This window comes from Amblyomma mixtum, chromosome 7, assembly GCF_055824585.1.
Source record: "Amblyomma mixtum isolate Tamu chromosome 7, ASM5582458v1, whole genome shotgun sequence".
Lineage (NCBI taxonomy): Eukaryota > Metazoa > Arthropoda > Arachnida > Ixodida > Ixodidae > Amblyomma > Amblyomma mixtum.
Window position 1 is genome coordinate 125,020,015 of NC_143018.1, and position 13,498 is coordinate 125,033,512.

At 45.1% G+C, this 13,498-nt stretch overlaps 1 protein-coding gene across 2 annotated transcripts in view; it reads right to left on the bottom strand.

The window, feature by feature from the left end:
* Positions 1-10,375, bottom strand: part of pip (heparan sulfate 2-O-sulfotransferase pipe) — a 30,225-nt gene extending 19,850 nt beyond the window's left edge. The window contains exon 1 of one of the 2 annotated variants that reach the window (XM_089554880.1): positions 10,267-10,375. The gene's annotated coding sequence lies outside the window, so the exon portion shown is untranslated. The remainder of the gene's footprint in view (positions 1-10,266) is intronic. The other variant, XM_089554878.1, reaches the window with a different exon arrangement.
* Between the last annotated feature and the right edge of the window lie 3,123 nt (positions 10,376-13,498).

The following is a 13,498-nucleotide window of genomic DNA, read 5'->3' on the forward strand; positions in this document are numbered from 1 at the left end:
ACTCCTGCCACTTTTCTAAAACCTTAATCTCCGTCCGCAGGATGGTCCAGTGCACGGCATAGCTGGTGTCTCTTGTCACTACATGTAGGGCATGTGCAGAAAACGCGTGCTGCAGAAACCGCAGACTGCAGTATTTAAACTTTAAAATAGCTTCATTTTCTAAAAATGTTTCTTGGATGTATCCTCCACCGTCTCTACAGGTAGTAATAGAAGCGAAAGACTTCAGAGGATCGAAGGAAATGCGCGCAGAACACTCATATGTCTGCGCACATATCAAAGCGCATTCTCACTTCGAGCTGCTCGTAAAACAAAGTACCATTACGAACATTAAAAAAACGGTTGTGAGTGTGGCCTGAACCTGGTCCTGTCAGTGGCAGATGAAGACTATACAGCAGCACAGTCCATATCGTTCAGTGCAGTAGTTGAAGCCATACTGGTCAGTATACGGGCTCGGAGTATACGGGGTATACGAGGTAACTCGGGGATAAATATCAAGTATTACGATATCAAGCAACGCACAAGAAATTATCCCTCTGCTTCAAAATTAAATGGCAACCTTTTCTGTAATGCAGCGCCCTTTAGAGCGCGCTTGCACACTTTGGAGGTTTATGGGGGTTTAACGTCCCAAAGCGACTACGGCTATGAGGGACGCCGTTGGACAGGGCTACGCAAATTTCGACCACCTGGCATTCTTTAACGTGCAGTGACATCGCACAGTACACGGGCCTCTAGAATTTCGTCTCCATCAAAATTCGACTGCTGCGGCCAGGACCGAACCCGCGTTTTTCGTGTCAGCAGCCTAGCGCCATAACCACTGAGGCACCGCGGCTGCCAACACTTTGAAGGATGTCGTAAAATGGATCGCTTGCATTCACTGATAAGGCATATAGCCCTTTGCAGTGGCCCAGCGCGAGATGATGCGTAATGTGAAAAAGAGAATGAGGTTCAGAATGCTTATTCCCTCTCGAGTGGTATGTAAAATTTTTACTCGAGACCTTACAGCAGGCTGCTCGGCGCACATGAAAACCTGTAATAAAGTGAAAGGTATTCTGTTCTGAGATTTTAATGCGCCAAACATAAACTGGTCAAATACTGTCCCTTCAATGCATCCGCCTTCCACGCTAGCTAAATAATTTTTAAACATGTGCTCAGGTTTTTCTCTCCAACAGCTTATCACTGAGCCGACGAGGAAAACGCAGTGTTGCTGACACACTTGACATTTTCATATGGTGAAAAAGAAGAAGAAGAAGATACACTTGACCTCTTTCTTACTTCACAGCCGGTCCTAGTTTGCAACATTACTCACGTTTGCGGAATGCGCGACCACTCTTTGCTTTGGGTTCAGGAAAGTAAAAACAGAGCTAAATTTTACACAAACTACACAGAAAGACGGACAGAACAATGTCATACCAACTAGCACAGCAAAAGGTACTGTTAAACTCTTTGCTTTCTTTTCACTTAAACCTCGCCCATTTTAAATATATCAACACACCACTAACTGCCCGTAATTACAATAAGGCCAACTGTGACGCAACGATAACGAATTATGTTCATTTCTTGACATTTGTCTTGATGACTGTACAGTTCACAAACTGGGCGATGCTCGTAGAAAAAGTTGCTTACCTAGCAAACAAGTACATTTTTGTTCGTACTCGGAACTTATACCAGCGCGGCAACAGGGGACAGGGAACAAGAAGAGACGGAAGGACAAGCGCTTGTCCTTCCGTCTCTTCTTGTTCCCTGTCCCCTGTTGCAGCGCTGTTAAAAGTTTCAAACATGAACAAACTGGCTCAAATTTTCTTGTTACTGCCTCTTCGCACTATAACCACAAACATTCCGCTCATTGGTATAATGCTAACATAAGGCGTCTATGAGATAAAAAGGAGCGATGTACAGGTCAGCCAAATTTTCTTCAAGTGAAGGTCATTGAGGTGCCTACAAATGAGATTCCAGCGAATACGTATCAGCACTAAAAGACGCCAGGAAGAACTTTTTATGCCACACGTTGCCGGTTGTGTGAGCAAATGATGACAAGAAATTCTGACCAGTCATTAGCCAGAAAGTCGAGGACCATGTAACCCTTCTTGGCAACTCTAGAAATGCTATACCTTGCAATCAGACCGCGTCCGTTCTTAATGACACATTTACGCAAAACTTCTCTGCAACCTGCAATGTTTTGCTGCGGGCCCGCTGCACCTTGTCACGACTACCAACCTACGTTCGGAATTGCTATTTAACTATGTGGTGTTGAAACTGTGATCAAATCGTTTCGACTCTCCTTTGCTCCCGGTTGTGACCTAATTACCATCGAATTTTTGTTTTGCTTAGCACTGTTGTTTATTCATCATTATACTAGCAAAAATTTTTCAGCAATCAGTTCAGACAGGATAACTCCCCCCCTCCCCCCCCCCCCCCCCTGACAAGAGACAGCGCTTGTCTCTTGTTCCAGTTTTTTGCGCTGTTCCATCACGAACTACTCCTAGACTGGAAATTCTATGAGGTGAATCCACTGCATAAATTAGGCGACAAGCATTCTCCTCTCAATTACCGCCCTATTTCACTAACCAGTATCCCTTGCTAAATTAGGACATATCCCATATTCATATCTTGCGAATTTTCTCGAGTCAAGCTTATTTTTCTCTATCTCACAACATGGCTTTCAAAAAATGTCATCATCATCAGCCTGACTACGCTCACTGCAGGGCAAAGGCCTCTCCCATGTCCCTCCAATTAACCCTGTCCTTCGCCAGTTGCGGCCACCGTATCCCTGCAAACTTCTTAATCTCATCCGCCCACCTAACTTTCTGCCGCCCTCTGCTACGCTTACCTTCTCTTGTAATCCACTCCGTTACCCTTAAGGACCAGCCGTTATCATGCCTTCTCATTACATGCCCTGCCCAAGCCCACTTCTTCCTCTTGATTTCAACTAGTATATCATTAACCCGCGTTTGTTCTCTCACCCACTCCGCCCTCTTCCGATCCCTTAACGTTACACCTATCATTTTTCTTTCCATAGCTCGCTGCGTTGTCTTTAACTTAAGCAGAACCCTCTTTGTTAGCCCCCACGTTTCTGTCCCATAGGTGAGTACCGGTAAGATACAACTGTTGTATGCTTTTCTCTTGAGGGATATTGGCAAACTGCCATTCATGATCTGAGAAAACCTGCCATATGCACTCCACCCCATTCTTATTCTTCCAGTTATTTCCCTCTCATGATCCGGATCAGAGGTTACTACCAGCCCCAAATAAACATATTCTCTTACTACTTCCAAAACCTCGCCACCAATTGCAAACTGCTGTTCTCTTGATAGACTGTTCAATATTACTTTGGTTTTCTGCATGTTAATTTTTAGCCCCACCGTTCAGCTCTGCTGGTCTAATTCATTAATCATGCTTTGCAATTCATGTCCTGAGTGACTAAACAAAGCAGTGTCATCAGCGAATCGCAGATTACTTAGGTATTCTCCATTAACTCTTATCCCCACCTGTTCCCATTTCAGGCCCCGAAATACCTCCTGTAAATTGGCAGTGAATAGCATAGGCGAGATCGTGTCTCCCTGCCGGACACCTTTCCTTATTGGAATTTTATTGCTGACTTCACGGAGAACTATAATAGCTGTGCAATCATTATAAATACCTTCCAATATTTTCACATAACACTCTTCTATACCCTGATGCAACTTGCTTCCTTACACGCAAGATAAACCTCATTCTTGATAATCATTCAATAACAGATTGTATTTTTATTCACTATTCCAAAGCTTTCAATAAAGTGTGTCATAAACTTACTTTACAGACTACAACTCATGAACGTTGGCCCAAGCTTCTTACTTGGATTGAATGTTTTAATACTAACCGTTCGCAGTATATGTCAGCTAATAATCTGGACTCTCACTCAAACAAAGTTAATTCTTGCGTCCCACAGGGCTGCGTACATGGTCTTCTTCTTTTTCTAATTTACATTAACGATTTGTTTTCGTCTGTTTCCTCCCATATCTACTTAATGCGACGATCGCGTAAATTTTTCGGGAAATAACATGCAGCGACGGCCTAACCGCCCTTCAATCAGACATGAATGCTACTTCCTCTTCGTGCAAACACGGTTAGTGGAACGTAACATCAATAAATGCCAACCGCTGCGCGTATCCAGAACTTGCAACAGTACTCCTACTTATTTCTTGAATGGCGTCGTCTTAGAATAGGTGCATTCGTACAAATACCTTGGTGAGCCCATCACTTCGATTCTAACTTGGTCCTTACATATCAAAAGGCCGCAGCCGTCGAATTTCGATGGAGGCGAAATTCTAGAGGCCCGTGTACTGTGCGATGTCAGTGCACTTTAACCCCAGGTAGTCCAAATTTCCGGAGCCCTTCACTATGGCGTCCCTCATAGCTTGAGTCGCTTTTGGACGTCAAACCCCCATAAACCACAAACATATCTGGCTAAGAATGCTAATCGTATGCTGGGTTATATCCGTCGCAACTTCGCTAAAGCGCCATCAGCCCCCAAACTACTGTTGTACAAGACGTTAATACGTCCAAGACAAGAATACGTCGAATCCATATGGGACCCTCGTCATGAAAACTTCATTAATTCATTAGAAAAGTTGCCACATAACTCAGCCCGTTTCATTCTAACAACAGCAGGACCGCTAGCACATCTTCAATGTAATAAAGCCTTAATCTACCATCCTTAGCTTTAAGTCGCAAAATGTTTCGCATCTGCCTGTTTCACAAAATGTTCCATCATGCACACTTGCGTAGTGAGTTCATCCCTCCCCCGCATCGTCTATCATTGCGAGTAGATCATGCCTACAAAGTCCGTGGGCCATGTTGCCGACCTAACTCATTATTTCAGTCGCTTCGAACTCGTGCAGCAGCAGAGTGGAATCATCTTCCCGCAGTGACAGCAACCTTAAAAGATTACCAGGTTTTCAAGAAGGCCTTAGCTAGCATTGTATGAGCAGTCACATCTGTAACTGTTTTGATAACAATAGCCACATTCCGTTTTTTTTTGCTTTGTTACTTTTGTTTTATGCTTGTAATCACCCCCATTTCCCATGCCAATGGCCCTGAGGGTACTTGAAATAAATAAATAAATCAGTTTCAAAGTAACGGTGGGCTACACGGGACAATGTCATCGTGCCTCTTCATTTTTATTTTAGCTATACCTTAACGACTTCTCCGAACGAGCTACATGGTATATACAAAGCTCAAATTTTCTGAAGCACCTTCCTAATTGCTCTCCTTCGTAGCAGTAACAATGTTCCGGAAAATAGATGTCCCCTGAGAACTTTCATACATAGAATATTTAACTGCGGGTCGTTAAACAATGATCTGCAGTAAATAATTCGGACACGCAGAAATCACTCTTGTACACCTTGCGATAAAACAGCAAATGCTTGGCTTTCACCCGTCAGCTCTCCTAAAACAATCGCCAGCAGTATCTGGAGGTTTCAATAAATTCATGTTACCAATATATTACCGCTCTTTAAAGGCCCCGTTCTCCAGAAAATCCGCTGTCGGCGTTTTCGGTGTCCGCGTTGTACGCGCCGGCGTCGTGAGCGAAAAATCACGGGCAAGGCTCTGGCAAGTGGTCAGCAGAGAGCCACTTAGGAAGCAGGTGGGCCACCTAGGTCACGTGACCTTGTGTCGTCATCACAACCTGCCCACCGGATAGTCAGCAAACTGCCCAGCGCGGCAGGTGGCAGTTGTATTAATGATTGGACGCTGGAGAAGAGCAACCTGAGCCGCACAAAGTCCACCGCTGGGAGCGCCTGCCATCGAAGGGCAGTGACACACAGCTTAAACACTACACTACTGTGCTAGGAGGGGTAGGAATACTCCCAGGGCTCTATGAACGTAAAGTGCAGAATGCACTTCTGCATATACGGGAATTAAACCATTACATTATCACGTAATACCCTTAAGGAGGAGCTTAAATGTCCCCTGCAATTTTTTTTTTTCTGGATGAACACACCACAGGCGCTAGAACGATACTGGCATGTGCTAAATCAAGAGCTTGATGAAATTGAGAAGAAGCTTCTACCTTATGTAGGCAGTGCGGAAGTATCATCAGCGCATAGGTGAACGCAGTTTCGCGTATGCTTTACCACGATGGTTCACATTAAAGTAAGGCCTCCTCCCCAACTACTCTGTAGAGTCTCTGCGCTCATTGCTTGGAGCCTCTAGCTCAGTTGCCTTTTCCAGTATCATAGCCAATAAGCAAACTTCTGTACTGGTGACGTTCATAATAAACCGAATAGCAGTGGAAAGTATTTCCATACCATCGCACGATGTCTCCACGCTCAGGAAAGAGCTAATGCCGTTGGTAATTCTGTAAACAACAAAAAAAAAACTCATGAAGCAAGTTTTAACCATACAGCTGCGCCATCTAAAATTTTCAGGCTGCTCTGGAAGAGCTCATCATTCTCAGATGAGGCTTGAGATCGGCTGCTGAAGTTTTTTTGTTTTTTTTTTGTCCATAACGGCTGGAATATTACACACGGCTCACGACGTCGGATAGTTGCATCGTTTGTGCGTCGTTCAAACACGCAGCACTTTTGAAGTAAAAGTTTTGTGGTTGCCCTTTGTGAAGACCTGCACAGGGCTCATTAAAAGAGAAAGAAAAGATAAAAGTGATCGACTTCTGGAGCTGCAAATTACAATGCATGGTGTTGGGATGTCAGGAGTACACAAAGGGCGAGGCTGGTTCGGACGTTCCAAGTTTTCAGTTAAAGGAGGCTGGGAAGCACCGCAGCAGAGTTATAATTTGACAAAATCCTTTCTTTGGGGAGCTTACCCCGCCAGGTCACGTGCGAGATTTCACACGTCGCATATGGCGTTGTCTGCCAAGATCAGTCAGGAAATCTTGCCGTCGCTTTGCCGGCACAATGACAGCCCGTCATGTGGCCTTTTCCGTGTACAACCTGACCTTCGCGCAGACTGATTTCTTTTCATTACCATTGTGCGTGGTAATGCTTGCCATTGAATGAAGCAACAACGACATAAAAGTGATAAAAGTGGCCACATTCTGAAGCTGACGTATGGCACCTCAGCCTCTTGCATCCTAGTTAAACGATTTTCACAGTTCGTATTTAGCTTCAATAGCCCCCCGTAATTTCCACTGCTATGGTGGCCCTTCTGAGCTACGTTCGATGCTAGTACAGGGCAAAGGGATAACCATACGCTGTGAAATTGTAGCTCTCGGCATGTTACGATGAACAAATTTTTCGCAACAGTACTGTTGCTTACTACAGTAGTCCCTCCACGCCTTATCTTTTTCACGCTTCCTCTCATCGAAGGTCATCCCCAATGTTGTATCTGACAGCAAAGTGATGCCCAACGGCTTTTTATTAGTGGGAGAAACACAGTAAATGCGATGCGCGCTAACAACCGGAAGAATCCAACCCTCCTTTACTCGAAAACGGTTACTGTTTCGCACTTGGCACTTCAAGCTCCAGTCATTCTCTTTAGACGCAGAGAAAAGCTCCAAGACTTATAGGCGCACGAGATGTCATAGCCACGAGTGGAGCTGCACAAAGGCCCGTCTTTACTGCGCTCACTAGCGGCGCATTGCCGGGCGTTGCCATTCTCGGCCGATGTGTCCTTTATGGCTCAGGTCGGCGATGAGGTTTCTTAACTCAACTAGTGCTGATGAACAGTGCAGTTTTCAGCCCAGACGCATTAATGTGGCTTTTACCGTTTACCCCAGACAAACTCTCCGTGTCGCCCTCACCCCAGCGGTAACCTGGTCGTGGCCGGAACTATCATTCCCCTTTGGGTGACTCCTGCCCCTTCTGCCACGTTCCTGTCTGCGAGGCGGACACTGAACACTTGCTTTGGACCTGCCCCTCATTGCGTTCTAGCTGGAAGACACACCTACTCTGGTGCAGACCACCCCCAGGCCGCCCGCTGGACGGAGAAGAATAGATTTTTGGACCGCACCACCGGATGTTACTGGATTTCCTTCGAGAGTGCAGTGTGTACCTATATTTGTAAATAATATACTTATTGCCAGCAGGCACAATGTCGCAATAAAAAAATAAACTTTTTCATGCAGCGGTTATCGTTAAAAGCAGAACTTCCCATAGGGTTCGGAACGTACTCCTTTAATAGAAAGTCGCAGTTGGTATCCGTTTCTAGCGTACACAACAGGGTGTAAACAAAAATTGAACATAATTTACTGCGAGCAGTGCAGATAACACGGGTGTTCAGTCATTATGGAAGGAACAAAGAGAGCAAATGTTTAAACAAAGGAAAAGCCGTGAAACAACGAGACTCATGCTGAGCACGTCCGCCCCGCCCGTTCTTTCTTGTAATTTTTTTTGTACCCATTATTCCGATTTATAAATAAATTTTTATCGTTAGTAAGCGCGCACATTGTTGGACAATATAGCAAAGTCATTTCGAAGCATCCTAAGGCCAAGATTAATCAGAGTGAATATACTGCAGCTCAACGACGACAGCACAAACAAGAAATACAACAGATGTCTTGTCTTTTTCTTGCTTGTGTTGTCGTCCTTGCGCTGCAGTATTTTCAGTCATGCACCAACTCGTCCCACAGGCCGTCATTCTAAAGATCAATCAGCATTTAGGAATATTCGATCATTGTTCTAACAGCGCAGCTCTTAGCGTATCATTCCCCCTGCATCAGTCGCCGATGGCAGTACCTGCGACCAGCCATCATCGCGTGATCAGGCTAGGGCTGTGACGTGATGTGACCGCGCTGACTACATGACCTTACGCAGTTACGTCAGCGTGAAAGGACACGTCCGGTGTGAAGCCCTACCGACAGCCCTCATGACCCCGGTGCTGTAACGTCACCGCGAGTGCTGCTTTTGATCACAAATTTCGATTTACTTAGGTTGAGTCGCGGACAGAATAGTATGAACCATGTTTCAGCGGTCAAACTCTTCCCGCCAATTATGGGTTATTAAAGGGTACATCATACTTTTGCGAGTAAATGCCGCTTGTGCTCCTTAGCACACCGGGTGTTTCAACTAAGATATTCTGCTTTTTTTTTTAAGTGACCTCTTTGAATTAGAATAGCGCTTTTTCCGGCACAGCATTGATAGCGGTCTATGCTAACTAGCGGTGCAGGCATGCTAACTAGTAGGATGGTTAACTAATATCTAACAGTTAACTTTCTAACTATTGTAGCTAATCTTCTTATAAATTTATAAAGTGGCGTGCAGCCCGCCGTAATATGCATCTCAGCTTTTAGAACTTCGAAAACGCAGTTATTATCGGTTTTGTGGCCGGGCAAATTTTGCCGATGTCGACGAGTTGCGTGCATTGAAGAGATTGCTTTGCCTGCAAGCTTTTTCAAACCGCGCATATTTTGGTGCATTATAGGTAAATGTTCTTCGGACCAATAAGGAGACGAAGGGTAACAATTAAAAGCATAACTATTAAGCAATAGCTACCAGGCTACTGTTGGCAGCTCTTAGCTGTATTCTGATGCAGTTTAACGCTAAGATGGGATGCAAAAAAAAAGCGCTCTCCAAACTGGAAAATACTTTTTAAAAAAATGTTGAACATCTTAACACGACTCTAAAGAGCTTGCACACACTCTACCCACTCGTTAGCGACGCGTGTGTGTTACTTTTATCTTTCCTTTACCTGATGACTAAACTCTCAATTCAGCTGCTGAAAAAAAAGAGTTGAGAGCAGCGTTTCATATGTGTACGGTGTCTTTCGTTGTCCAGCTTCAGTGTTCCCCTGGTGTTTCTAGGGACACTTCACAACAGCCATAAAAATAAAATAAACTATATAGCTTCTATGCAAACGTTCATTGATCGGTCACCTTGAGAGTATTGCTCTTGGACACTCAGTACAAGGAAAACTGGATGAAAATCAGTACGGGGCGACCGACATCCCGACACGAAGTAAAACAAGTGTCTTTGGGATCATTTCTAGCTAAATATTGGCAGAAATCAAGTAAATTAATGCTGCCGGCTACTTGTGAAATGAAATTTAACACTCCCTTAAAAAATCGTTTTCGAAGAGGACGTGTCGAAGACCTTTTTTTGCGAATTACACAACCATTGCATATTCATATTTTCGAAAAAGCGTGCACTCGTGCCAGCATTCGACGAGCTAGGAATAGCCTCCAAAACGTGATTGTGAAACGTAATGTACCGGGAAACATAATCCAGTTCCAGTTTAGAGCATTTACTAGTTCGGTGAAGGCGCCGCAAAGGTGATCGCCGTCACTCATAAAAACACTGCCCGCACCCACGCAAAGGAAAAAGCAACAAATACCTCAAACGCAGCACGTGGCCTCCCGTATCCGATGGCGCCGTCGGCTTTTTTTGCTCCCGTTCAGTGCTGGTCCAGTGCGGAACTCTATGGAAAAAATAAAGGCGGCCTGTGGGCTGCGCCGAATGCGTAGGAGGGAGGACGATGGCTTCAATGTGGCGCGCCCACCAGACCTCTCTCTCTCTCTCTCCTTCTCACACTCCCTTTCCCCCCTGAACACTCTCTCAACGAAGCTCCGCACTGCTTTTGTTTCCCTTTGGCTTCTCCGCTTTATTTTTGTTGGCAACGTCTGGGACGTTCCCGGCATCGCGGCACCCGCTGAGACGGCGTTTCGTTCGGACAATTCCGTCTCCGTGACGCCTTCACGCCCGGCCAGCGGAAAAAGGAGCGGACGCGGCGGCCGAAGCTCCGCGAAGGAGCGCCGCACGCGACCTCAATTAAAACGTTCTTGACAGCTCGTCTCCCAGCTCGGGTGGCGGGTTCTTTTTCACTCTCCTCCGAGGTATATTCCTTCGCCTTTCGAGACTTCGCGGCCGCTTATGCGTGTGGGAAGCGGCCGCAGTGTTGGTTGTTGAACCCGCAGCGGTCGGCGCCTTAACAATTAACTCGACAGGCATGCTTTAAAGGAGTTAGCCTTGCAAACTGTCCCGAGCAGCTTCTTCCTTCTTTCTAGTGTGTTGGTGGAGCTTAGGCGCGTCGAGAATTATGCCGCGACGACATCGTTCCACCTAAGCGGAGATAGTACAGAGTCTGTCACGCTGCTCTCGTAGCCGTCAGCCCTGCTTGCCCGGTATGAGGAGCTAGTCAGAGCCACAGATGGACCGCTGCTAGCGTGCTTTATTCTTTTATTGCGAAAGCAATACTACGCCAGGTCTAACCGCTCGTCGCGTGGTCCGTGGACCCCCCTGCTCCTCGAGGAGCCGCGGTGTGATGTCAGCCTCTCCGTTGCTATGGCGACGCGTGACGTCAGCTTCCTCTCTCCACCGCAGCCAGGAGGAGCCGGTCGTGCCGCGCTCCTCGAGGAGTCTCGCCAAGGAAGTCACCGACGAAGAGTCTACACCTGAATCTAGTTGCCCTACTGCTTCTATTGCTTTAACAACCAACCAGGTTTAACCAGAGCTAAACCACACCCATTTTTTTTCGTTATTACTGATTCTTAGCTTTCGTCTTTGCACTTTAGCAAACCGAATTTCGGGAACAGACGCAAAAATATTTCTAATTACAGAAGCCAGCGCTCTTAAAACGGTGCTGAAATGGACTGAACTAAGCCTGGCCAAGCCATTGTTACCGCAAAGGTTTTAAGTCGCAAATGCTACTGTTATGGACAGTCTCGTGAATTCGCTGTTGCATCGACATGGAGGAGGGAAATGTGCCCTAATTTAGAACACTGCAAGGTTAACAAATCTGGTATTTCATAATTCGAAAAAAGTACAGTAGAGGAGTGTTTAGAATGGGCAAAAATGAGTGCTTTTTCTGTTTTTATTTATTTATTTATTTTAGTTCATACATACCACTAGCCTCCTGTACGGCTTGTTGCAGGATAGGGCGGGTAAAACACTTGCAAAAACATAAATATGAAGGCGGAATGAACATGTAAGGAACCTTACAAACATTTAGGAGGCACTGAAGAACATATAAAGTCAATAGTAGCACCAGCAAATCATAAAATTCACAACATGGAACAACATGAATAATCAAGGATAGCAATAGCTGCGACAGGCAAATTCACGATAGTAATACAAAAATACATGAAGTAAAAAACAACAGAACCAACAATAAAAAGCGAAAAGAGTATTATACATGTTTCAGTCGAGATTCGACAAGCGCGAATCAAAGGTTTTGAGAGATGAGCTATTAGCAGTATGGTGAGGCAATGAATTGCGGTCTCGAATGGCTTGTGGAAAAAAAAAAAGAAAACTTAAATTTATTACTGTGTGTTTCATATTCTGCTCAGTGTTTTGAACGCTGCTTCCTACTATTTCGAGCGGCCGAAAGTGATTAATATTGATTCGAGTCAATGTTTAGGGCTCCAGATAAAAGAAAATAAATAAGCTGCAGCCTGGTATTCTTGGCTCGAATACTAATGGTGGGAAGGCGAGCCTTTAATAGAAGATGAGATGGGGAATCGAGGAGGCGATATTTGTTAAAACAAATCTGACCGCCTTACGCTGCACGCCTTCCAGTTTAGATATCAAATGCTTTGTGTGAGGAAACCAGCATAGTATGTTTCATTCATTGATTGCTCGTACCAGGGATGTGTAGGCAAGCAATTTAGTTTCAGGTGAGGCGAATCTGATGGAACGTCTTAGCGAGCAAATGGAAGAAAATGACTTGTTTCTTACATGTGATACATGCTTGTCCCACCTTAAATCTTAAAGGATAATTGTTCCCAGGTATTTGTATTTGGTAACAGCATTTAATATCGTGCCTCTATATCTATTAGGCGAAGTCAGTGGTACTTTCTTCCCTGATATTGTTATCGCAACTGATGCGAGTCAATCTTCCTCGTCATGTTCATCTGCTCGCTGAAGATAGCCGGGTCCCGCTGGCGAAGGGAGCCGGCACAGATGGAAGCCGGCGGGCCTGCTTGCATGGCTTGGTGCTGGGTGTCCACAGGCATCGCAGGTGTCGGAAGAGTGCGGCTACGGAGCTAAAGAGCCGATATCATTACCCGTCGACTCCACCAAATGTACGACGGGGTTTTCTTTAAGGCACTGGGACCTCAGTAGCAGGGCGGCAACAGTCCGTGGTCAACCAGGGGGAGAACACAGCACGAGCAGCAATGGCAATGCCGCTGCTAAACAGAATGCTCGTTTTTGTCTTTGCATTGTACTCAAATTGCGTCGGGTTAGTAAGGAAATTGCATTTCTAGTCCAATACAAAAAGATTAATGTGTCATCGTGAACGTTTAGGTAGAAGTCTTTAATGAAGAACTTTGTCAAAAGCCTATTCAAAATGCGAATGGAATGACTGTAGATATATTGAAATCCAGGTTAGAATTAAGTCGTTGGTGAATAAGGTTAGTTGAGTATCACATAACAGCTCTTCGGGAAAGCCATGTTGATTAGAATGAAAAAATGCTATAGATATTAGGAATTTTACTACGTGATAGTACAGCACATGCTCTATTAGCTTTGACCGAACGCTCGTTAGTGAAATAGGGCGTTAAGTAAAACAAGAGAATCGAGGTTTCTTTTTTAGGAAATGGAACACCCTTGCATACTTAGCAATCTTC